Source organism: Anguilla rostrata, chromosome 1 (genome assembly GCF_018555375.3).
Source record: "Anguilla rostrata isolate EN2019 chromosome 1, ASM1855537v3, whole genome shotgun sequence".
Lineage (NCBI taxonomy): Eukaryota > Metazoa > Chordata > Actinopteri > Anguilliformes > Anguillidae > Anguilla > Anguilla rostrata.
This window is the reverse complement of record NC_057933.1, coordinates 78,111,579-78,137,250: the sequence shown is the minus strand read 5'-3', so window position 1 is coordinate 78,137,250 and position 25,672 is coordinate 78,111,579.

Genomic DNA, 25,672 nt, shown 5'->3' with positions numbered 1-25,672 from the left:
TTTTTTCTCCCTCTTCACAAATTTTTGCCTGCCCGTTTGTTAGCGAAGTAACACATCCAACACTTTTCTGTTTACAGCCATAAGCAGACAGTTCCAGCCAATTAAAACAGAACAAAATGAGCAAACTGCACACATAGCAACAGAAAAATGGATAATTTGAGAGTAAATGAGTGGTTTTCTTCATCCGAAACTACGGTTCAAGACACGAACAGCAGAAATATTTTCTTCATGTGAGCCCAAAAGAGACAAAATATGCACTATTAGAGTCAAAATGATTCTATTAAAGTAGATTTTGCAGTAAACATTTTATACACATGCAAGTCCTCTTTGGTCAGCCATGAAGACGGAATACAGAGCATATTGCAAATTTTTTTTCAAATATATCAACGATTATATTGCACAGCGATACATTTTAATATAAAAAATAGCATTCATATTCCATTATTTCCAAGTATCGGAAAATTTGCACACGTGCCCATATAGTACAATGAAGCGTCACAATATCTTCACAAAAATATGTACTTTTCCGTTATATTCAATTTCGGTATTCCTGTCCCGTCCACTCTTTCCTGTGAGCGAGCGCACGCTCCAGCTGTGCTCCGCAGAACGAGGGGTTCGGGTTCGGACGGGACCGACATCGCCCCGTCCTTCGTTCCCTCGCGTCCCGCCGAGCCGGTTACCGGGCAGGACAGCTCTGCCGGGCCGAACCGGTTCCGACCCGGTTTCAGAGATTGGGCTTTGACGACCCCCCCGCTCTCCGGGGCTTCCAGTCAGCCGAACAGTCAGCGGGTGTGAGGTACGGGACCAAACCTGATGTACAGACATCAAGTCTTGCCCCCCCCAGGAGGGTAACCGGAACCTAGAACAAACAGAGGCCAAGAGACTCGATAGGGGTTGGGGGGTGGGGGGGCGGGGGGTCAAGCCGGGGGATTCTTTCCCCACTCACAGTGGCGTCACTACGGCTGGTGTCACCTGATGTTGTCGACGGGGGGGGTGGGGGGGGGGGGGTGGTTGTCAACCAGGGGGGGTGCTGGCGGGTGCGGGCGCAAGGAATTGCGTGCTATGAATTCGAACGACAAACCGCCAGTCATTTCGGTGTCATCTCCCCACTGATGGTGTCTCCCGGTGCGGTCCGCACCCCCCGCACCCCCCTAATGACGCCTGTGCCCATTCATTTGTTCTTGTAATTGATGATGCATTTTAGGGTGAAAAAGAAAAAAAAGATAATGTACAAATGCTTCTAGATTAGGCTTAAAATTTGAAAGAAAATGTGAAAGACAGCTCATTTCCCTCAGGAACGAATTGCAACTGTTGTTTTCACCGAAGAAGGAAATGAAAAAATAGGCTTTGGAAACGGACACGGAGAGAAAAATCCAGAGGACTTGGCCTCGGTGTCCTCAGTGGTAACTATGGCCCTGCTTCTGCCAAAACCTGTTACAAGGGCCGTCCTGGCCAGGTTAATGATTTTCCCCTCATTTAATTAAACAGTTCTGAAAACACAAAATGCCTTTTGAGATAGATAAAGTATCTCCACAATATTACATGTCCCTTTTTTATTAAAATCTAAGCAGTGTTAATTGACTGGCTTATTACAGTGACTCTACCTGGCAGGGTTTGGGACTGGGGGGAGACTGCGCAATTTCAGCTTTAAACGGGTATCTGACTGAATCCTTCCCATGAGCCTTTGCAGGTGTTCGGAGTCTGTCGTGCGCCGCTGAGCCTGACTTAAAGAGCTTACGGGTAATATTAAAATCCCTCCTGATCCAACGGGAAGAAGGCCCAACTGCTCCCGCCGGCGTTAACAGAGAGTCCGGAGGAGAGATATTACAATGGAAAACACAGTTTGAGGACCGGATGAATCACCATTAGGACTTAACTCACATCTCCAGCATGCAGGATGGATCTCCGCTGGAGTGCGCGACTGTGTGTGTGTGTGTGTGTGTGTGTGTGTGCACGCCGGGGAAAAACCGACACGTACCCAGAATCCTTCGCTTCAGCTTACCATAGGCACCTCACCTGTCAGAGAATTCTCCGGTGCCCTGGGGCGACCTGCGTTTGATGGATGTATGTTCTGTGGCCTGGTTTTTTATGGGGAGGGAACGCATCCTCCTTTTTGTCTTCCAATTTAGGCGGGGCCACTGGGGCCCGGTGATGTTCCGGCTCGCCGCAGCCCCGCCACGGGGCGTGTCTTATTCCGCGGAGTGGTTCTGGGTACGAGCGACCGCGCTTGCTTACCCATTTTTTAAAATTCTGGTAATTTAATATTTGCCTTCCCGGAGTCGGGAAGTGAGGGCAATGGGGGAGTAATGAAAAGCGCCGGGGTCTGTTTGAGTCGAACACCACGGCTTTGAAAGAAAGGGTTCAGTCTGCTCACTGCGGTGTCTTGCGATAACTACAGAGAGAGAGAGAGAGAGAGAGAGGGAGAGAGAGAGAGGGAGAGAGGGAGAGAGAGATAGACAGGATATCTGAACGTGTGTGAGAAAGGAGAGAGAGAAATAATGCATTTGCTGTGAAATAGTAAAGGAAAAAGCTGATATTTTTGTGAGCCTTTTTGTGTGAGAGATGTGTACATAAGTGTGTGCGTGTGTGTGTGTGTGTGTGTGAGGAAGAGAGAGCAAGTAAGACAGTGTGTGCATCAGAGAGAGATGGTGTGTGTGAGAGAGAGAACTAGAGAGAGAGAGAGAGTGAGTGAGAGAGAAATAGAGAGAGAGAAAGAGAGAGAGAAATAGAGTGAGAGAGAGGGAAGGAGGGAGAGCAAGAGAGAGAGAGCGGAGGGATAACACTTATTGAGGCCTTGCAGTGACAGGTCCCTGCGCTCTGTCCCCTGTGTTCTGTCCTTCAGACACAGCGCAGTTATCCCCTGCGGGGTTTTAATCACAGTCTGGCCCCTGCACAGACAGCCGAGGGACTTACTGTGTCCCAGCCCTGCACTGTCAGGTGAGCCTCCTGTTTCCCCCGGTTACAAGGGGGGGGGGGGCAGGGGCGGGGGGCGCCACCAGGGATTTCGGGCCTCATGAGAAGATCGTGAGGACGCCCAACCACCCCAGAAAAGAAGAACACCCCCCCCCCCAAACTTTCAGCTACGATGGCGTGGGCTGCTGCTATTGGTTGTGACGCCAGCTCCTTGTCTCTTTGGCTAACCCGGTCCTAAGGCACTTTCGCAGGTCGCTCCGGATGAGCGGTAAATGCTAAACGTCCAAACGTGACCGCTTGACTGCAGCTCTCCTCCTGGGAGCAGCTGACAAGTGCTGGGACCCACAATGCACTGCAGATCCACCCGTCCCCACCCCCTAACCCCCTAACCTATACCGCCCGATCGGAATGGAGGCAGGGTTCGACTGATCAGTTCGACTGAGCAGAAAAACCAAACGACCGAAATTAGCCATTCGCTTCTGTTATGTTTGATATATGTGTGCTGTTTGTGTTGGTGAGGTTATACAGTTTTGGTGTGGTTTTGCACCTCCCTCTTTGAGGTGGTGATTGTTTACTGTGGACCTGTCAGGTGCAGCTGTCTCTACCTGCTGAACACACAGCCACACTCCAGCACGCTGACATGCTGGCTGAATGCTAAGAGGATGGACTGCAGGCCCTATTTCTGAGATGCGTATGGTGTGTGTGTGTGTGTGCGTGCGTGTGTGTATGTGTCTGTGCATGCGTGTGTGTGTGTGTGCATCTGTGTGTGTGTGTGTTTGTGTGTGAGCATTTATGTGCATAAGTGTGTGTGTGGGTGCAGTGTATGTGTGATGTGTGGGATGCATGTGTTTGTGTGAGCGTGTGTGTGTGTGGGTGCATGTGTGTGTGTGTGGGTGCGTGTGTGTGTGGGTGTGTATGTTCGTGTGTGTGTCTGTGTGAACGTGCGTGTGGGTGCATGTGTTTTTGTGTGTGCGTGTGAGTCTGTGTGTGTGTGTATGCATGCGTGTGTGTGTGTTTGTGGGTGGGTGTGTGTGTGTGTGTGTGTGTGTGGGTGCATGTGTATGTGTGTGGGTGTGAATGTGTGTGTGTGTGAATGTGTGTGTGTGCACGTGTGAGCGTGAATGTGTGTGTGTGTGTGTGTGAATGTGTGTGCATATTTTATATGCACTTTCCTCTTCTCATTTCCTTCCCCTTTTCTCCCCGTCTCCCTCGTTCCCGATGCCGAGGAGTCTGGGAACGGGGGGGGGGGGGGGGGGGGAGCGGTGAGAAAATGCAAAAGTTTTAAAATGGCCTCCTGGGGGGAAAGATGGCGGCAGATGCATTAGCCCCGCGGATGAACAAACAAACGCAGCGTTTTTTTTTTTTATTATTGCAATCACCCGACCGGGCACGCGCTCAGAATTCCATTCGACCGGGCGATGTCATTTAGAACGCCATTACCATTCTCACCAGCGACTTCCATCAGCCAGAAACTGATGGGAGGGAGAAGAAGAAGAAAAAAAAACTCCTTTTTTATTTTTTATGTATGGGATTTAAATTTCCTGCCTTGGTGTGAGTTTCAAACAGACGGTAATTGAAGACAGACAGATAATTATCAATCGCGTCAAGTAGACGTGAATGCGACTGTAGTTTTTTTTGTTGTGTAAGAACAGTCCCTTTGTGCTCGTACCAGTATGTTTGCGGTAATCTCATTAGAAGGGAAAGAAATAATTACATGATATGATAGGCAGGATGCTGTTATGAAGGAAGCTATCTCCAAAATGGATCAGCTTTGAAATCTGATTCTGTGTAATTGCTACGGGAATCCCTTTATTTTTTTTTAAATTGCATTTTTACCTTGGTTACTGTATCTACCCATTTTTTTTGAGGTTGCAAGATATTCTGCTCCTATGAGGAGCACTGGCACTGCTTGTTCAACTGCACTGTACTGTTAAAGAGTGGGCGGGGCATAATTAGGAGGCGTGGCTATGAAGATTGACACACACTGGTGGGGGGGTGGGCGGGGCATAATTAGGAGGCGTGGCTATGAAGATTGACACACACTGGTGAGGGGAGGGGTGGGCGGGTCATAATCAGGAGGTGTGGCTTTAAACATTGACACACTGGTGAGGAGGGGAAGGCGGGGCCTAATTAAGAGGCGTGGCTATGATGATTGACACACACTGTGGCTCGGGTTCTACAAGACAGCCGTCAGACTTTCAAAGGCTACTGCCTTTACTGCAAAAACGTAATGGAGTCAGGTTGCACTTAATCTGAAGTTATTCTTCATCGCATTCATGACACCTTATGCTACACGATGCATCATAACCACGGTCATATGAACACTATTACCGGCGCAAACTAAACGGTCTCCATATTGTGTTGACATGAAAATACAACCCAATAGCCTCAAATCCATTTGCTACTGACAGCACTCCATCTCCAGCTTGCAGCTACGATGGAGCTGGCTGCTGCTATTGGTTGTGACGCCAGCTCCTTGTCTCATTGGCTAACCCGGTCTTTAGGCGCTTTTGCAAGTCGCTCCGGATGAGCGGGAAATGCTAAACGTCCAAACGTGACCGCTTGACTGCAGCTCTCCTCCTGGGAGCAGCTGACAACTGCCGGGACCCACAATGCACTGCAGATCCCCTCCACTCCTCTCCCCTCTCATCCTCTACCGCCTCAACGCTTCTGGGGGCCGTCGTGGCTGAAAATTCCGCGCACCGCCGCTTCATTTGAGCTGATTCGTTCGCTGGGTTTGTCTGTTTGTTTGTTTGTTTGTTTGCTCGTTGATCGAAGGCCGTGGCTTTAGGTGGAGCGGGCGAAAGGGAGGGAGGGAGAAGGCAGATCTTCGCGCGGTTCAAACTGAGCTGGGCGTCCGTCCGATCGATCCCCTTCTTCCAGGGCTGAAACTACAACAACACCAACAACGACGACGACAACAACAACAACAACCTGGTAGCTCTGACTGGAGAGGGAGGGGGCTAAAAGAGGACCTGGGCTTTGATGTGTCCGATGAGGACACACTGCAAAATTCTCAGTGTAAAACCCGGTCGTAACAGGGTTTGTTCGCGATCATATGTATCGAATGAGATAACAGCACACTGTCAGGTTTTATTTCAATTTAGCGTTGTGCACCAGTCCGTGTGTGTGTGTGCATGTATGTGTGTGTGTGTGTATGTGTGTGTGTGTGTGTATGTGTGTGTGTGCGTATGTGTGTGTGCATGTATGTGTGTGTGTGTGTGTATGTGTGTGTGTGCATGTATGTGTGTGTGTGTGTGTGTGTATGTGTGTGTGAGAAAGCAATTTCTACCCAGAACTGTTATCGTAATTCACTCAGCATCATTGACCTTTGAACTTTGACTCAGCTGACCCTGACAAACTCTCTCACGGGACTGTCGGCCAATCGGTATTGAAATATGGCACGTTTAATAAATAATAATGCAGTGAGAATCAGGAGGTTACCGCTATTGATGCGATATTTGATGACACGGCTGCGACGGGGGGGAACATCTGATGACTTACAATTAACTAGTAGCTCCATATCTCTGTTGATAAAATAAGTCGAAAAAAAAATAAAAGTCTGAACTTATCAGTGTAAACAAGGGTGCTTTTCAGCCAAGTAATTCAATGAAATAAAACTTGATTTCATGCCCAATAAGAATAAGAATAAGAATAACATCCTGCTGTAAATTATATGCGATACTCTGAGCGCATGTGGTTCATTTTGGTCTCATTTTAACATTTACTTTAGCACGTTTCATTCTTCCTGTCTATCTCCCACACCAGTGGGACATGCTCCTGGGAGAAGAGTATTCTAAAAGCACTTAGGACATGTCAAAACATCAAGGGCCCCTCAGACACCTGATCCCACCTTTTAAACTCAACCCCCCCCCACCCCACCCCCTCCACTCCAATTGTGCTTCCCACTCTATCCTTCACTCTTTCCCTTGCTTTTTTCTCTCCTCTCTCTATCTCTCTCTTTCCTCTCTCTCTCTCTCTATCTCTCTCGATTTCTCAACATGAAATCTCAAGGGGCAGTTTTTTTTTCTTTTTTATTTATTTATTTAATTTTTTTTTTTTAAAAACATCACCCTGTCCAAATATTCACACTTCCTGTCTTCCAAAAACACAACACCTGTCACAATCCAGTCTCCCGCAGCGAGGAGAGGGGTGGGGAGCGGCGAAGACACGCATCAGCGGGGAGAACAGAACAGAACAAGAGGAAAGAGAGAAGAAGAAAAAAAAACGAGAGAGAGAGAGAGAGAGAGAGAGAGAAACCAAGCGATCACAGTGACAGCTTTCCTGATAGTCTCCTGGCATCACGACCTCCGTGACCCTCCGTGACCTCCGTGACCCTCTGTGACCTCCCGCGGGCAGCATCGCGGTTTTTAATGTTTAGCGTTTCAGGGACGAAGGGCTCCAGGGCTGAGGTGCGTGCGGCGGATGGGGTGCCGTATAATTCGAGCAGAAAGGTCACCTTCGGCCGCCGTCGCAGATGTTGGACGGAGTGTAGCACAGTGGGTAAGGAACTGGACTAGTAACCGAAAGGTCGCAGGTTCGATTCCCGGGTAAGGACACTGCCGTTGTACCCATGAGCAAGGTGCTTAACCTAAATCGCTTGAGTATATATCCAGCTGTATAAATGGATACAATGTAAAATGCTGTGTAAAAGTTGTGTAAGTCGCTCTGGATAAGAGCGTCTGCTAAATGCCTGTAATGTAATGAGACAGCGAATGAAAACCAATGCGGCCCGATGCATTTCCAGTGTGTGCCTTAATCTGAGTGATGCTGTATGGATGCAGATTTGTTGCCATTGGGTGAGACAAAATAAAAACTGTAGAAACTCTCAGACGTGAGACAAAAAAAAAACAACCTACAAACACTATCTATTTCACAGATTTATGGTGAATCTATTCATTTTATAGCGTCATCACAAAAGCCACAGGCCTTAGAAATGTTTTTTTTTTTTTATGAGCTCATTTTTATGAGTGGTATATTTGGATGCAGAACTAAATATACACTCAAAAAATGAAATGTTGAGCGTACGGTACGTGACCCAGTTGTGTCAACAGGGTTCCACCAAGCGAGTCGAGAAGCATCACAAATGCATTATTTAGTCTAACCAAGCTGGTTTAACAAAATAATGGGATTTTTATGTTACTCATGATGCTACTACTATGTTATACAATTTTTTTTTTTTTTGGAGTGTATAAAGAGAACAAGCTTTCAAGTAACTCTCTTACTGTGAAAAGCCATGAGAAATGAAGTTAAATTTGAACAGGAACTGAATAGGTTTGGGTGAAAGGGGTGAGTGGCAGTGGAGTAAATGGTAAATGGACTGCATTTATATGGCGCTTTTATCCAAGCGCTTTACAATTGATGCCTCTCATTCACCCATTCACACACATACACTCTCACAACGGTGAAAGGCTGCCATGCAAGGTACCAATCAGCTCGTTAGGAGTAATTAGGGGTTAGGTGTCTTGCTCAGGGACACTTCGACACGCCCAGGGCGGGGGATTGAACCGGCAACCCTCCGACTGCCAGACAACCGCTTTTACCTCCTGAGCTATGTCGCCCCCATAGTATCAGTGGTCTTGTAACCTGAAGGACACTGGTTCGATTCCTGGGTGTGACACTGCCGTTGTACCCTTGAGCAAGGTACAGTAGTTAACCTGCATTGCTTCAGTATATATCCAGCTGTATAAATGGATGCAATGTTTTTTTTTTTTTAAAAAGAAAAACAAAAGTTTAAGTGTGAAAAAAAAAGTGTAAGTTGCTCTGGATAAGAGCGTCTGCTACATGCCTGTAATGTAATGCAATGCCTTTGGACCTAAAGTGAGTTGGGAGGCCAATCAGGGAAAAGATTCTTAGAGCACCCAGCTGATTGGCCGTCTGGTCTCAGAGCTTGTTGCTGTGACCTATGCAGCTCTCTAATTTGTGTTTGTGCTTGCAGAAAAGCTTCTGCATCACAGCTTCAGTTGAGGCCACTGCTTTAGCAAGACTGCTGAGGCAATCATTGTCTCTCATGGTTTTGGGCAGAACAACCTCAAAATTACACTAGTATTGTCTTCCCTAAAAAAATGCCAGAAAATCATTGTTTTCTGCCGTCTGTTGTTTTGTCAGTGAGCAAATAGCCTACACTTGAGGTGTTTATGCTTATGAATTACATTTTTTTAAATAAATAAATTTATAAAAAATTTATTCAGAGCAACTTACACAACATTCACACAGAGTCAATTTATACAGCTGGATGCATACGGAAGCAATGCAGGCTACATACCTTGCTCAGGAGTACAACGGTAGTGTCCTATCCAGGAAAAAACTCTGTGTCTGTGCATTAGTTTGAGGTGCAAGGCTAAACAGTCGAGCAACTCAAAATCAGTTGAGCAAATTAATTTAGACCTTGCCGATAGTTTCAGAAAGAGCTGTCCGTTGAGAATTCTACAACATATCCTAACAAGTTCGAGCAAGTTTTAACATTTTTATTTTTATTATTATTATTCTCGAAATGTGCTTAAACTGGAACTTAAATTGAGTATAGATTTTCAATTTCAATTTTTTTTCTCCTCTTTCACAGAGGGAGAGAAAAAGAAATCCTCTTATGGGTCTACATGCCCATGAAATGATGGGGGTAGTCACGGCGGAGATGAAACAGAAATATACTGTAATAAGAGAAAAAGGGGGTGCTTTGAACGGAGTGGGGGGTGGGGGTGGGGGGTGGCTTTGAAGTAGGGAGAGGATATTCGAGGGGCTCCCTCTGAGTGCCGTGTCTATTGTCCATTCCCTCCGCGGTTACAGTTTTACACGGTGCAAAAGAACCTAGAATCAAAGTCCGAACAAAAATTTAAACCCAGTGGTGTATTATTATTTTTATTTAATGATACAATTATATTGCACATGTATATACAGACAGTCTGTTGATATTATTATTATTATTATTATTACTAGTTGTAGCAGTAGTAGTCATTGTAGTATTAGTAGCACTAGTCGAAGCAGTAGCAGTACTAGTAGTAGTAGCAGTAGCAGCAGCAGTAGTAAAAGTAGTAGTAGTATTAGTAGTAGTAGCAGTAGTAGTAGTAGTATTACTAGCAGTAGTCGTCAAAGTGGTGGAATGCAATGCTGTAGTAATTAATATATTTGACTGTTTTAAATGACATCCAACATATAATAATTATTAATTATTATCTATTATGTATGAATATAGACTCACTCTTGTCAAACTTGGGGAGATATTCAGGATTCAGAGGCCTGTGGTGCACCAAGGGGAGGGGGGATTGTTCGCTGCGTAGCGTGAAAAGCTGTAGCGGTGAGATTAGCTCCTTTGGCTGCAGAGCGTGGTCTCGAGCCCAATGGGTTAATCGTGTCTCCTGCTGCTTTGGCACGGCCAGGCCACCTGCCGCTGCTGCCACGGCGGCTTGGGTCAGGAGCACGGAGCGTCGCTGTGGCACTGAGCCCCGTCTGTGTGCTTCTCTGTTGCCTAAGAGCCCGAATCCTTACCGCCACTGACCCCTCCCCAAACCCTGCCCAAAGCCATGGCTCCTCCCCCAGCCCCACCCACCGCAATGGCTCTCCCCCTAGCCCCACCCACAGCCATGGCTCCTCCCCTAACCCTGCCCAAAGCCATGGGTCCTCCCCCAGTCCCACCCACAGCCATGGCTCCTCCCCCAGTCCCACCCACAGCCATGGCTCTCCCAGTCCACCCACCTGGCCTCCCCAGTCCCACCACGCAATGGCTCTCCCTGCCCACCCACAGCCGCCCCCTGCCCCACCCAAAGAAATGGTTTTTCCTACCCACCCCAGCAATGGCTCCCCCAGCCCCCACAGCAATGGCTCCTCCCTCAGCGCCGCCCCCACTCCAATGGCTCCACCCTCAGCCCCGCCCCCACAGCAATGGCTCCTCTCCATTCCCATACACTGCAATGGTTACTCCCTTAGCCCCACCCCCACAACAATGTCTCCTTTTCTTGCCCTGCCCATAGCCTTGCTCCCAGCCCCGCCCGTTGGTGCTGCTGGGAGAAATGTTTTAAGTGTATATGTTGAGTTTGCTGTAAACTCAAAGGGTACAAGCTGCAGGTCTGCCCGCTCATGAATATTGATGAGCTTTCAGTGGAGAGAGTGTGGCTGAATTCGGGGTGGTGTCATGTAAAAAAAAATGTTCATGATGCAGGTGCTGTTGTACTAGTGTCCATTAAATCATTTATTATTTTTAAATAATATGTAGATTAGAAAGCCAAAACTGTGTGTGTGTGTGTATGTGTGCCTGTGTGTCTGGTAACCCTCCTGAACAATAAGCAGTGGAAAAGGCCACTGTTAATGTGCACAGCCTTGCTAAAAATATACATTCCACAAAAAATGTGCTGTTCTTTCTGTGCCTTGCAGTCCCCTGGTAAATATAACACTTTATTTTATTTATGCAATTAAGCCCACAGAGTCCAGTCCACAGTTAAGGTCCTCATGAATATTAATTGAAATGAAACCTAGACATGTTTTGTTCTAATTTCAAAAATATCATAACTGATACAGCCTGAACTAACTCTGGTTTCTGCCAAGTGTCAAAACAAATTGCAGGTCTGTCTTGCCATTAATATTCATGAGCTATATCTATCTTCGGTGGAGAGAGAAAGTGTGCCAAAGTTCAGGACAGTACTGTGCAGGGAAAAAAACTGAATGTTCACAATATATTTTTAAACAACTTTAATCCCCGATTATTTTCTCTGCTCTGTTTAAAATCGTTATTTGTGCCCCTCAATCAACACAGCCGGAAAACACTGAAGCCACATGTACTCTTATCATGAACTTGCCTGCAAGCCAGGGACTATTTAACACTATACAGTCTGCACACAGTACTACAAGAGAACTAGGGACTATTTAACACTATACAGTCTGCACACAGTACTACAGGAGAACCAGGGACTATTTAACACTATACAGTCTGCACACAGTACTACAGGAGAACCAGGGACTATTTAACACTATACAATACACACAGTTATACAGGAGAGCCAGGGACTATTTAACACTATACAGTCTGCACACAGTACTACAGGAGAGTCAGTGACTATTTAACACTATACAGTACATACAGTACTACAGGAGAACCAGGGACTATTTAACACTATACAGAGCAGCAGTAATACAGGTGTAGAGCCAGGGACTATTTCACATTGTACAGGTTGCACACAGTTCTACAGGAGAGCCAGTGACTATTTAACACTATACAATCCGCACACAGTACTACAGGAGAGCCAGTGACTATTTAACACTATACAATACACACAGTTCTACTGGAGAGCCAGGGACTATTTAACACTATACAGTCTGCACACAGTACTACAGGAGAGTCAGTGACTATTTAACACTATACAGTACATACAGTACTACAGGAGAACCAGGGACTATTTAACACTATACAGTACATGCAGTAGTACAGGAGAGCCAGGGACTATTTCACACTGTACAGGTTGCACACAGTTCTACAGGAGAGCCAGTGACTATTTAACACTATACAATCCACACACAGTACTACAGGAGAGCCAGTGGCTATTTCACACTATACAGTCCACACACAGGTCTACAGGAGAGCCAGTGACTATTTCACATTTTACAGTTTGCACACCCTACTACAGGAGAGCCAGGGACGATCTAACACTATACAGTCTGCACACAGTACTACAGGAGAGCCAGGGACTATTTGACACCATACAGTCTGCACACAGTACTACAGGAGAGCCAGGGACTATTTGACACCATACAGTCCACACACAGTTCTACAGGAGAGCCAGTGACTATTTAACACTATGCAGTCTGCACACAGTACTACAGGAGAGCCAGGGACTAATTCACACCCTACAGTCCACACACAGTTCTACAGGAGAGCGCTAATGAGAGGTACATCTCTCTCTCTCTGACAGCGCCTGGTATCCCGTGCGTGTGTGCTTCCTGCTTCGCATCCACAGCCCGCTCACACAATGGAACAGTGCGGAGGTCGGCGTGTCGGTTACCTCCTGATCACGTTGGCGGTTAGTTATGCATTGTTTTTGTTTTTAGCTCCCCGCGCACATGATGGTGATCCCTGTAATTTTACGGTTGAGATTCCTTTTCCATTATAACCGTCGCTCCCCGTTGTCTCGGCGACGGTCATTTACCGGCTGAGTCCCCCCCCCACCCAATCAGAGGGACGGTCACGCCTTCTTCTTCAGATTCCCCCATTTCCTCCTCCTCTCCTCCGTTACTCAGTTTCACACTCTACCAGCGCAGCAATATATTTCTCTGTTTCTGTACAGAAGGGTAAAAACACTTGATTCTTTATCTCTTCCCCTCACTCTCTTTCTCTTTCTTTCCATCATTCTCTCTCTATGCCTCTTTATCTCTCTGTCTCTGTCTTTCTGTCATCTCCTTCTCTACATTTCTTTCTTTCTTTTTATCCCTCTCCAATCTCTCTGTCATTCTCACTCTCTATCTTTCTCTCGCTTTCTCTCTCTTGCCCTCTCTGACCTTTCTCTCCATCACTCCCTCTCTCTCAGTCACTCTCCTTATCAGTCTCTGACTCTCTGTCTGTCCCTCTCCCCCCCTCTCTCTTTCTCTTTCTCTTTCTCACTCCCTCTCTCTCGCTCTCTCTCTCTGAAACACACATTGCAGCGGTGGTGCATGTGTATAAATAGCCTGCAGGATTAGCATAAGGGCCAGTGGCATATTTCCTGTCTTTGGGTTGTAAACTGGCTTTCCGTTTCCAAGATGGATGCCAGGCTTCCTCCTCACTGCGCTCACCTGCCTATTAATATATCGTCTGCCAGACCCGATGCTTTCATCTGTTCCCAGGTTCACCTGTATCTAGTATCACCTACTGCCTCCTGACGCACCTGAAATATTCATAGACACCATCTGGATATATACACACACACACACACACAGAGTGCATCATTACATATTTATACATAACCTATTTGGGCGACTATTTCTTGGAAAACACAATCATAATATTCTATCATTTCGCAAGCCTGTGCTGTGCAAAATGGCCGCTATTTTCTGCATTTTCATAAGTGGCGTTTATACAGATGCCGTTGTTTACCATTGCGCATTTCGGAAAAAAAAAGTGAAAACAACAGGACTGCCTCAAAAGAAATGACTGAATAGTTTACCCATCGCTGAAAGGGGGGAGACGGGGGGGTAATTTTGTTTGTTTCGGAACTTTGACCCGCGCACCGTCCCCTTGTCCAATTTTGTGCTGTGTCCCGAGCCCCCGTACTCCGCAGGGAGCGAAGGATTAACGGAGGGATTACGTTTTACGGAATGCCGTCGGATCTTCCACGTTCACGGCACTGCAGTTCCATCGCGCTCGTTATCAGATTTTGACAAGGCCCCCGGGGACGAACGCGATTCAGGGAAATGGTTTCGGGGAGCGCGTTTTTTTTTTTTTTTTTTTTTTGCTCAATCGGTGGGGAGCCCGGTTCGGATGAGTGACCGTGAAATCGCCTTAATCTCAGACCGCGAACGCCTGCGAGCACCCAGTCCTCGGTCTCCGCTTTAACCTCCACCCGTCTGATGAGAGCGATGAACTCGCTCGGCTGTGATGCGTACGGACGTCCTCCATTACCACAGTGGGGTTGTTTTTTTTAATCTGTTAATGACACAGATCTGACATTTATATAAATGGTAAATGGACTGCATTTATATAGCGCTTTTATCCAAAGCACTTTACAATTGATGCCTCTCATTCGCCAGAGCAGTTAGAGGTTAGGGGTTAGGTGTCTTGCTCAAGGACACTTCGACACGCCCAGGGCGGGGTTTGAACCGGCAACCCTCCGACTGCCAGACAATCGGTCTTACCTCCTGAGCTATATCGCCCCTATATCACACGATGCCTCCCTTTTTGTGTCAAGCAGATTTAATTCAATGTGAAAATGTATTATTTAAAAAAAAATCTTCTTCCCTTTTATTTGGAAACGAAGCTTTTGGAGGTCTGAACCTTAATCTAACTTCGGTATCTTCATCGTGTGTTATACTCGAGCGTGACATTAACCAAAACGTCTGACGCGCTAAAAAAGTGTCAGTTTCAAAATGTGCTTGTGATTACATTTTTATTTCTTGTGTGCGTTATGCTTGACACAGAAACACCCAGACAATGTCTAGTTTTTGAGATAAATGGGACTGCCACATTGGAAGCCAAAACAGCTTACATCCTCCTAAAAGTAGCAAAACCTTTCCCTGACCTTACTTTCGTGTTAAATCGTGTGCAGCGAAAGGCAACGCTGATCTGTGGTTTAAAAGTTGGGGACTTCCAGACATCCAAAATGTGACGCACGCGAGAAAGGATGTGCATCCCCCTCTCACACCCCCCTGACCAAAAGGAAAAGAAAAAAAGAAAAAGAGGCATGTAGTGACACTACCAGACTTTTTCTGTTTGGTCCAAATGGGTCTATTGGGTACGATCCTGTTACCGAATGTGTTTGGGTGAACTATTATACATTTTGACTGCATCGCTGCTGTAGTGCTATGCATTTTACTAATGGAGGTTGCTTCAGTTTAGCTGCACTACGTAGTTTTTTGTATTTTTATTTTATTTTATTTTATTTTTTTTTGTGCTGTGGATGTATTATGATAATACTCGTTCTTGTTATTATCAGAACCCACTTTGACAGGAGAACACCATCAAAGATCGTGTAGAGCAGACAGGAACCTAAAAACATAAGAAATAAAAAATTAAAGAGAACATCTAGGCTCGGCATTTACGTGCAAACTGGACGGTATAGAGCACTGCATCAGGCCTGGAGTCAGCCGTCCCAGATGCCTCTGCAACGACTTCATGACCTGGCAGGCTGCTGTGCGCATTGGCAGCTATGCGTGTAAAAGAAATCCTTCCTGATATACGAATGGAATTTATGTTTAGCTCATTTTCACTAATCGGAGGTGTAAAATCCAAGTTCAAAAAAGTCCTCCTCCCCAGTGTTTCGTTCCAATAACCTAATTAGTACAATTCTTCAGCCAAGAGGAGGAATTAATTACCAAATTCTGCTGGCTGGACTTCATTGGTGGAAGAAACACTTGTAAGGAATTGAACTTTCTGACCCCCAGAGTTTCCACTTCTGCCAGTAACCTTGCTTTCTTCTAGATTAGAAGAAGAGATTTTAATAATGAATACTAAACTGCAGTAATTGTGAAGTATCTTTTGTAATTTGCTTGTTAATTCATTTGATGAATCTGAAACCTAAAACAAATTCCCTCTCAGTCTCCTTTTGCTAAGCCTGAAGATATTCAGTAGTCTTTCCCTGTAACTTTTACATTGCATGACAGGAACCAGTTTAGTTGCACTTCTTTGAACTTTTTTCAGAGCTTTGATGTATTTCCTGTAGCGTTGTACTGAGAACATTGATTTATAATACAGCACTTTCTGTATATCCCAGCATCCTGTTGGCCTTTCTTCTCTTTTCTATTTTTACTGCTACAGCATAATTCCTACTTCCTGACAGACTTTCATCAGATACTACTCCCAACGTCTTGCTCCTTGCCGTCCATCAATTTTGGAGGTCTCACTCAACAACGGGAGTTTCCGGCGCCACATCCCAGTTCGTAAATAAATCACAAAGAGATGCAACAGAGAGCACCAATAGTCAGCCGGTGTTGTTGGTTGGCCACACCCCCGTCATGAATATTAATGAAGCACCACGGTGGAGAACTCCAGCAGGGCTCTCAATATCAGCAGTATGGTGCTGACCATCTGGTTTGTCTGCAAAAGCTGCTGACGCCATAGGTTCCCTTCTCTTCTGGGCAGGCAAGACCAGAAATAGCAGGAGGTCCCTTCCCTTTCATCCGAGAATTATTTAATCCTTTTAAGCGTGAATTTTTTGGAATGTTTATTTTAATTTTATTAAAAATTCAAAAGTCAGTGTTCTAGAACTCCTTACATCAGCATTACAATGTCCAGTTAAAAACACATTCTAGTTGCACATTTGTGATCGTACTCCTTAAATTGGGTTAAAACCAACCCTCCACCCCCCCCCCCCCCACCCCCTGCAGGTTTTTATTACATGCCAAGATCTCTTTCCCCATTACCGGGTAAACGAATCCACACTTCTTTACAAGAACCATGCTGTACCACAGTAACAGCACGGAGGAAAACGCAATTAACGAAACAAAAAAACAAAACAAAACGAAAGTATTTACAAAAACATCTGTGAAACTGTTTGGACCACCTTCATTAAATGTGGACCGCTCAGCACAAAACCAGAAATAGTTATCGGGCCGGTTCTCTCGTTAGGGAGATGCCCGTTACCGTAGATTACCACAATTAACAGGATCCGTCACAAAAGATGCTGCGCGTAAAAATAACTGGCCACAGCTCTAATTAAGAGCAGAACAGGTGTCAGGAAAATACTTTGTGTGGTTTGTCCGTCAAATCCACCAGGTCCAGTAAAAAAAAACTTAAAAAAAACTAAACTGCATCTAGAGTGATATACTGACTCATGTTTGATTCAGTCATAATGGCCTGCTTCCAGCCCGTTCTTTTATTCTGTCATCGCAGAGCCAGCAGACAGAGGAGAGCTCTCAGCTTGGCTCCCAGGACTGAAGACTAAAGGGTGAGAGGCGGATTAACGCGCTTCCGCGAAACAAAAGCACGCCTGAGTCTTAATCTTTCCCTGGTGGGCTACTGTTTTGTACATTTAACATTTGCCAGTTCCCGTTACGCTTCTCCGAGGGCATGTACGTACAGTTCTATATTTGACATTCTGTGAGATGTTTTAATCTTTTTTTTTTTTCTTTTTTTTTGCCACCTTTTAGCTTGGCTGCTGTTGGCGATCCATCTCGCAGACCGAAACCAACTTTGTGAAATGTTCTTGTTTTTGTTTAATTCAGTGGGGGGGTTTTCCTTCCGGAGTCCAGTGATTTTACGGGTTAAGCTTCTCCCTGTACTTCAGGTAAGTCAGGGGTGAAACGGACGGCCGACCGGGATTAGGCGCATAGCGATTCCATAGTGATTTTGATCAATGGAAGCCGTAATCGAAAAAAAGGTGATGAAAGAATGGAATAGAAAAAAAAGACCAGTCCGAAATTGCAGAGATGGTTCAGTGGACGATCTTTAAAATGGTCAGCCACTTGGACTGAGAGAGAGAGAGAGAGAGGGAGAGAGAATAAAAAATAAATAATTAATTCCCAGCAAATGCAGGCCTTCAATACGTTCAATCAGTTTTCATGAGATTTGGGGATCAATGGTAAAATTCAGAAAGCCATTATGGACACAATTGTTTCTACACTCAAAAAAATCAATTTTCAATTTCCCCATGAATGCTGAAAATGTACTAATGTGCTTTTCTGTTCTCACTTTCATCTCTTCTGCACTCCAGAAACACACACGTGCCCACACACACACACACGCACACATACTTTACATACACACACAAACACGCACACATACTTTACATACACACACACACACGCGTGCACACACACACATACACACACACGTTCACACACGTGCACACACAGACACACTTTACACACATGCACATACACACACACACACACTTTACACACATGCACGCACACACACACACACTTTACACACATGCACACACACACACACTTTACTCACATGCACGCACACACAGTTTACTCACATGCACGCACACACACACACACACACACGCACACTGTCCTCAACTCACATCACATACACATGCATACACATATACACAGACAGGCATGCATGCAGGCACAGACAGGCAGACACACACACACATGCGCACAGGCATGCATGCACACATACACACACACACGCACCCACATATACACACACAGGCATGCATGCAGGCACAGACAGACAGGCACACACACACATGCACACACAGACACACGCACACACACAGGCATGCATGCACACACACACACACAAGCACATACCCACATATACATACACAGGCATGCATGCATGCAGGCACAAACAGACAGACAGACACACACACACACACATGCACAGACAGACAAAAAGGCACATGCACATGCATCTGTCCCCCAAACTCACATTGATATTTGGTTTTAAAGTAAAGAGAAGGAACGCTTTCACTATATTTTTGTCTCTTGCTGATTTGATTTAGATTGTGTGTCGATGTGCTTTATGTCTTGCCCTCATTCAAGCACTGATTCTAAATTGACTGCGCACCTCAGGAATATTTGTCTTGCAGGAGCCAGGTCGACTCGACGTGTCAAATTAAAAGTGCTGAGCTTTATGAGATTTTCTCACAGAGCTTTCTTTTTTTTCTTCTTCTTCTTCTTTGTTTCGTTTTATTTTATTTGACCTGCAATGATAGGATTTTCAATAAGGAAATGAGGCATGGGCCTATTCTTGTGGTTCACAACCATGACAGAGTATTTGTGTATGGAACACACAGAAGGGCTGCCAAAGTGTTGGGTGGGTCAACCAGATATTTAAGACATTTAAGAAAAAGAAAAATTAGAAGTACATATATCTGTGCCCTGATTGGTGGCCTGTCCCTGGTGTATTCCTGCCTCTCGCCCAATGCACGTTGGGATGGACTCCAGCACCCACAATCCATAATCGTACATACAATTGTACCCCTCTGGCCAGAAATATATCATTGATTTTTCCCTTATTTGCTTGTAAAAGGTACTTATTGGTACCCAGGTATAACATTAGTGTACTTTCAGACCTTGAGTGCCTTGAGTGCCTCCTCGTCCACTACAGGCTGGGGCCTTCACGACCACGAATAGCGGATGGCATCCACTACAGGCGCAAACAGCTGAAGATGATTGGTGTTCAGCCCTTGAGTGTCTCCTTGCCTTCCATAGAATGAAACATTCAGGACCACGGATAGCAGCGGTCTCCCTCGCAGCCACGCACAGCTGAATCTGATTGGTTGTCATCTCCCAGAGTTCTGCAGACAGGTGCCTCCAAGACCATGGATAGCAGTAGTCTTCCCTAAAAATACACATAGCTGAAGTTGATTGGTTATCAGACCGAGTGTCTCCTAGAGATCCACGGACTGGGGCCTCCAAGCTCGGATAGCAGCAGTCTCCCCTGCAGGCACGCACAGCTGAATCTGATTGGTTGTTAGACCGAGTGTCTCCTAGAGATCCACGGACTGGGGCCTCCAAGCTCGGATAGCAGCAGTCTCCCCTGCAGGCACGCACAGCTGAAGCTGATCGGTCGTGGGCTCAGGTGTGCCGTGGCTTTCACAGAGCCCCCTGTGGGGCCTGGAGGGAATGACGGGTGACGGATTGAGCCGTTTAGTTGTGTTTACGTCTCTACCCACAGTCCTTCGTGCTCGGCCGGGTTTTCGCGCTCGGTGGAATTCCTCGTCGAACCGCTCGAGCTTCTATTAAAGGGGGGAAAAAAGCGACAGTTGGTTTTTTTTTTTTTGCTTCGCAGTCTTTCCGTCTCCTTAGCCAATCGGTTGCTGGCACCGAGCTATAGCCGTTAGTAGCCTGTTCACACCTTCTCAAAAAAAGGGGGCGGAGTTAGAGTAACTGTCAAAACTTGAAATATTGTTACAAAAAAAAAACCACACGAACAGCTCATCAGTTTATCGGCTTTTATCCCTTTCTTTTTGAACCATCTGGCTATAAAGATTGGCTCTGGGTTTTCTGGTCCGTCTATTACGATGAAATGATGTAATAGGCCATTTGGATATTTAGAAACAAATTGGGAAGGATATCAAAAAGGCGAAGGTTTCTGATGAACGCTAAGGCATTTAAGCTCACATTTGCCATCCTGCAGATTGTTTTTCCCTGTGCAATTTGTGTTATGTCAATTTAGAGTCCAGCGTGGCCGCTAATTAATTGCAATCTGGTGCCATCTCAGTTTGTCTCAATTGCTTTTTAAAAAAAAAATCTGATTGTCCTATTATCTTAGCTCCAGATCTTTTCCTAACTCCTTGTATTCTGATGGCAATCTAATTGAATTATTTTCTCTCAAAATAATCAGCAAACAGGAAGTACCAGAACAATGTGTGTTTGTTGAGGTGGGTGGGGGGTGGGGGAGGGGCAAGAAAATCCATTCAGTCTGATTTCTCAGAAAAAAATGTAATGGGAATTCAGTTATTGCCTGGACTGATTCAATTACTGCCTGGACAAGGAGAGCGGGAGGGTGGGGCGGGGGGGGGGGGGGGTATGTGGGGCGGGCAGGGATGGGTTAGTGCCAGCCATCGCAGCAACACCTGTTTCTTCGATGTCCTGCTGCACCGGCCCCCCAGGAACTCGCATGCGATGCATGCATCGTTGCCACGCCGACAAAGTGTGCCGCATGCACATTTATGGAGGGAATTACTTAAAAAAATTTTTTTTATTCCAGCATGATTTTTCATTTTAAATAAATGTAAGTAAATAAATAAATACAAACCTGGGCGGTTGGCGAGGGAGCCTTCCTTATGTCGATGCTTATTGCTTTGGAGAAGGAGGCAAAGCGGCCTTGCGTCGAAAAGAGGAAGCAGCTCTGTGTTATCTCAAAAGGCAGGAAGGCGACCGCCTCAGCACGTAAATACAAACGATTTTCTCCGAGATTAATACGATTTTAATCACAACGTCACAATATTACCGTTCCTTTCATGGGTTTTTTTTTGGTGAAGACCCGAGGGTCGAAACATTGCAGCACAAGTTCAATAAATGGAGAGCAACAGAGAGCAGTGAGTGGGGTTTTCCTTTTCTTTTTTTTTCCTTTCTTTTTTTTTTTACATTTGACTTGCCCTGAAATCCTCACAGCACTGCAATCCAATCTATAACCGGATCAAATAATTAGATTTCCACCGGGCGGCCGCCATGGCGGATAAAGCGGGGACATTGTTTCTCCTCGTTCTGCTAATCATCGTGTTTCAGAGAGCCTACCGCCTGGAGTCTGTGATATCATTTCTAGGCTTTCAAACTTTCAAAAACCACAGTGTGTACCTGTTAATAACGGTTCTCAGTGGGATAATTTTGAGGAGGGATGTGTGTGTACGCAGACACAAATGGATGCTTTTATGTACCGCATCTGATCTAAATGAATGGCTTTCTCTTTCTTGTACAGCGAATTACCCGTCAAATCTTAGGCATTTCAACTTTCGAAAAGACAAGCTACTCCGCGTGTTCCTTTAACTTGCCAGCGAAAATATTCTCGTGAGGAAACAGCTTTGCAGGTTGGAATTTTTACAAAAAGCTTAAAAGTTAATTATTCGCTTATGCGTATTAAAAAAAAAAAAAACGTCCCTCGTTCATGCAAAGACAAGGATCCAGTTTGTCTGCTTGTGTTTGAACATTGAAAAATGCATTCGCTCTTTTGTCTCTGTTGACAATCACACGGGGATGACTTTCAGAATGAAGAGATGACAGCGTGTCTATTTCGCTTCATTTATTTATTTATTTTCATTACGGACGGCATGTGTCACGTTAGCACCCTCCGTCTCTGCATTTTATTCGTATTTTACAATATCTGTGGATTGAAAAAAAAAAACTTGGTAACCTGGACCACAAAAAGTAAAATTACTGAAGGTTCCAATCTCAGCTGGAATGATAGCTGTACCCTGCCTGCCCCATTAAATCCCAGTCATGACTGCTCAAAAGGTACTTAAGCCTGTGTATTCTTGTGCTTGAAAAATGTTTTTAGATGGCCTGCAAAAAATAAAATAAAATAATAAGAAAAAAAAAAGTTAGGGGTCAAATGTAATTGGTTCCACACGAGGGCGTTTGGAAGAGCAGATCGATATTGTGATGTAACGCACAAACGGTCTGAGACGTGAGGCAGCGGAGGTGGGGGTGGGGCGGAACATTCCGGAAGCGCAGTGGGGGCGTGGGTTAAGCCTGGAAGAGCGGAGGGGGTTCTGTAACAGCGCCCTCTACCCCCCCCCCCCCCCAAACGTCCCCAAACGTCCCCACCCCCCATTTTATTCAATTCCCTCCATTCGATCTGCGGCAAATTTTATATCTGTTACCGAAAAAAGTGGAACCCCTGGGGAAGTTCCTGTTTGTGCTCAAATACCCCCCCCCCGACCCCACACTGGCCCCCACATCACCACCACCCCCTCTTCTCGTATTCTCTTGAATCAGTGGATATAATTACTAGGAAAAAAGGTCCCATTCTGAAGCTGGTTTCATGTTTGCTGAAATTACATTCCTACGTCTCAATGTTTCGACGTTGCTTACGGCCAATGTTCGATTGCCTCTGCTCTTTCTCTCTCTCTCTCCCTCTCTCTCTCTCTGACATTCCTTATTCTCTCTCCTTCTCTCTCTCTCTCCCCTCTTGCTCTTTATTTTTCACACTCTCTCAGTGTAATTCAACAATGCAACTGGCACGACATAACACTGCGTATTGCCAAAGCTTTGCATCAACATTTTACTACAAAATGAATAAACACACGCAAAATAAGTGATGAAAAAGGTAATAGGCATGCATACATGTATACACACACATACACACGCACAATTTATTAATTTTTTTAAATCCAGGTATCACCCCAGTTCAGGAGTGCACAACAAGGGCCAACTTTATGCTCTTAATTATTTAATTATCTCAATCATATCTTGAGCTGACATTTGCGTACGCACCTTGTGCAGCCACGTGACTGCGAGTGAACCCTGAAGATTTTACTGCGCTCGAGTACAGGAGTGAACCAGCGTAGTTTCTAGAACCTGTCAGAAAACTAAAACTAAGGTGACTGGATGGAACAAAGACCAGCTCTCCAGGAGCTGTGCACCCGTGCGCTAGTCTGTTCCACCGTTCTGCAGGCTAGAGGCCTACTTAGTTTCTCTCTTGGGCAGAGTCACAGCATTTTCTGATCGGGAAGAGCTGGAAGTTTGACATTTTGAGAAAACCCATGTAATTAATGGAAAGAATGCTTCTTTGAACTTTTGGATCATTCTCTCTCTCTCTCTCACTGGAAAAAGACTAGCTCTTCGTCTAGTATAACTCTTGCACATGATTACAGCAGGGCTGTGCAGTTTTTTTTGTTTCTTTTTGGAAAGTTTCTTTTTTCTATTCTATCAGCCTTGTTGCAAGTGTGGCTCAGAGAAAGAGAGAAAAAAACTCACTTTCATACGATTTTAATGTGTTTTTAATTTTCTTCCATATAAGTCCCCCGTGAGAGAGATGAGAGCTGGATTATCCTTTCTTACGCTCGAGTACTTCAGGTGAACTTGCCCGCTCGTTTTGTCATTAAGCTTAATCACCTCTGGCTGCGTTTAGCAGAAATAAACTCGGCCCGTTGTGAATCCAGCCTCACTCGGGTTTGATTTACTCATACGCAGACGGACGGTTTGTGGAGTTTTGGACAGGTGTGGAGCAAAAACATTACATTACCGGCATTTAGCAGACACTCTTATCCAGAGCGACTTACACAACTTTTACATAGCATTTACATTGTATCCATTTATACAGCTGGATATATACTGAAGCAATGCAGGTTAAGTACCTTGGCTCAAGGGTACAACGGCAGTGTCCTTACCCGGGAATCGAACCTGCGACCTTTCGGTTACAAGCCCAGTTCCTTACCCGCTGTGCTACACTCCGTCCTGAAAACGGGGCCAAACCGGCACGATGCTGCCCTCGGGTGAAGATGGCGACGCTATCGGCCCACGCTAGCCGGTTGCAGCGCCTCTTTCTCCAGCTCAGCTTAATGGGAGCTCAAGCCCCAGGCTTGGACTTAATCGAGGCAAACGCGTCTTTAACTTTAATGTCGGAAATCAAAATAAAAATCTTTTAAAAATTTTGTTCAAATGGGAGCGTAAGCCGCACTCCTCACCAGAGGATAGTTTTGGCGTGTGACGTGTGGTGCAGTCCTTAGGGCTGCTGGTTGCTCTATGTCTAATACAGCGCCCCCTGTCTGTTTGGGGGTTTGATTGCCTGCTGTGTCATGTTATATTGTGATCCCTTCTCTATCTTCTTGTCTCTCCAATTTTCCCCGACTGAATAAAAAAAATTTTTAATGAAAAAAGTGCAGTCTGTTCTCTCTTGTAAAAAAAATTGATATAAATAAAAGGTGTTTAAATCAAGCGCGAATCCGCAGTAGCTGCGACCGCACACGCGCATGCATCCATGTGTGCATGCATCCTCGCACACACCCTCACACAAACACATGACCTCTTCTTTGGCTCATGACCAACCTTTCCACAAAATCTTGTGCAAATCTTTGAACCCATTCGGGAGTTATGCACCTTTTTGTGATGGGCCACGCCCATTGCCACGCTCCCTCTTGGTCAGTCGGTCTGAAAGTTACTCAGCTCTACCTTCGGTCATGACCAATCCTGCCATTGCCCAAATTGCACTCTGGGGCTGAAAAACGTGAGACCACAACGAGCTGGCTGAGGTGCACTTGTCTGCATTTTGCACCTACCAAGCCACTGACGCCTATTGCAGACAAGGACAAGGGCACGACAGATTTGCCAATATGAGCTGATAATAAAAATTTAATTTTGCTGACTGTTCGGTCTGCATTTCTGAAGAATGGTTTAAACTTTTCTTCACAAAATTTTTTACTCTTCCTAATTTAATTGCAAACTTTAGGGCAAATATTAATTGAATCCAGGCCTCTGCCATTGAATTAATTCATAATTATTATAATAATAATTCATATATCATTCTAATGTGCGGTGCAGTAATACTTTTGAAAAGAAAAAAAACTAACATATCGAAACAATGTGATGGGTGAAGCAAATGACTGACAACATTTTCAGAAATGCTTATAAATTATAATGTTTATTAGTTGTAAGCCCACTTTATAGCAAACTACTTCCACAAAAAAGAAGCCACAAATACCACTATATGCATTGTGGTTGTAAAGGTTCTCCGAGAGTGCAT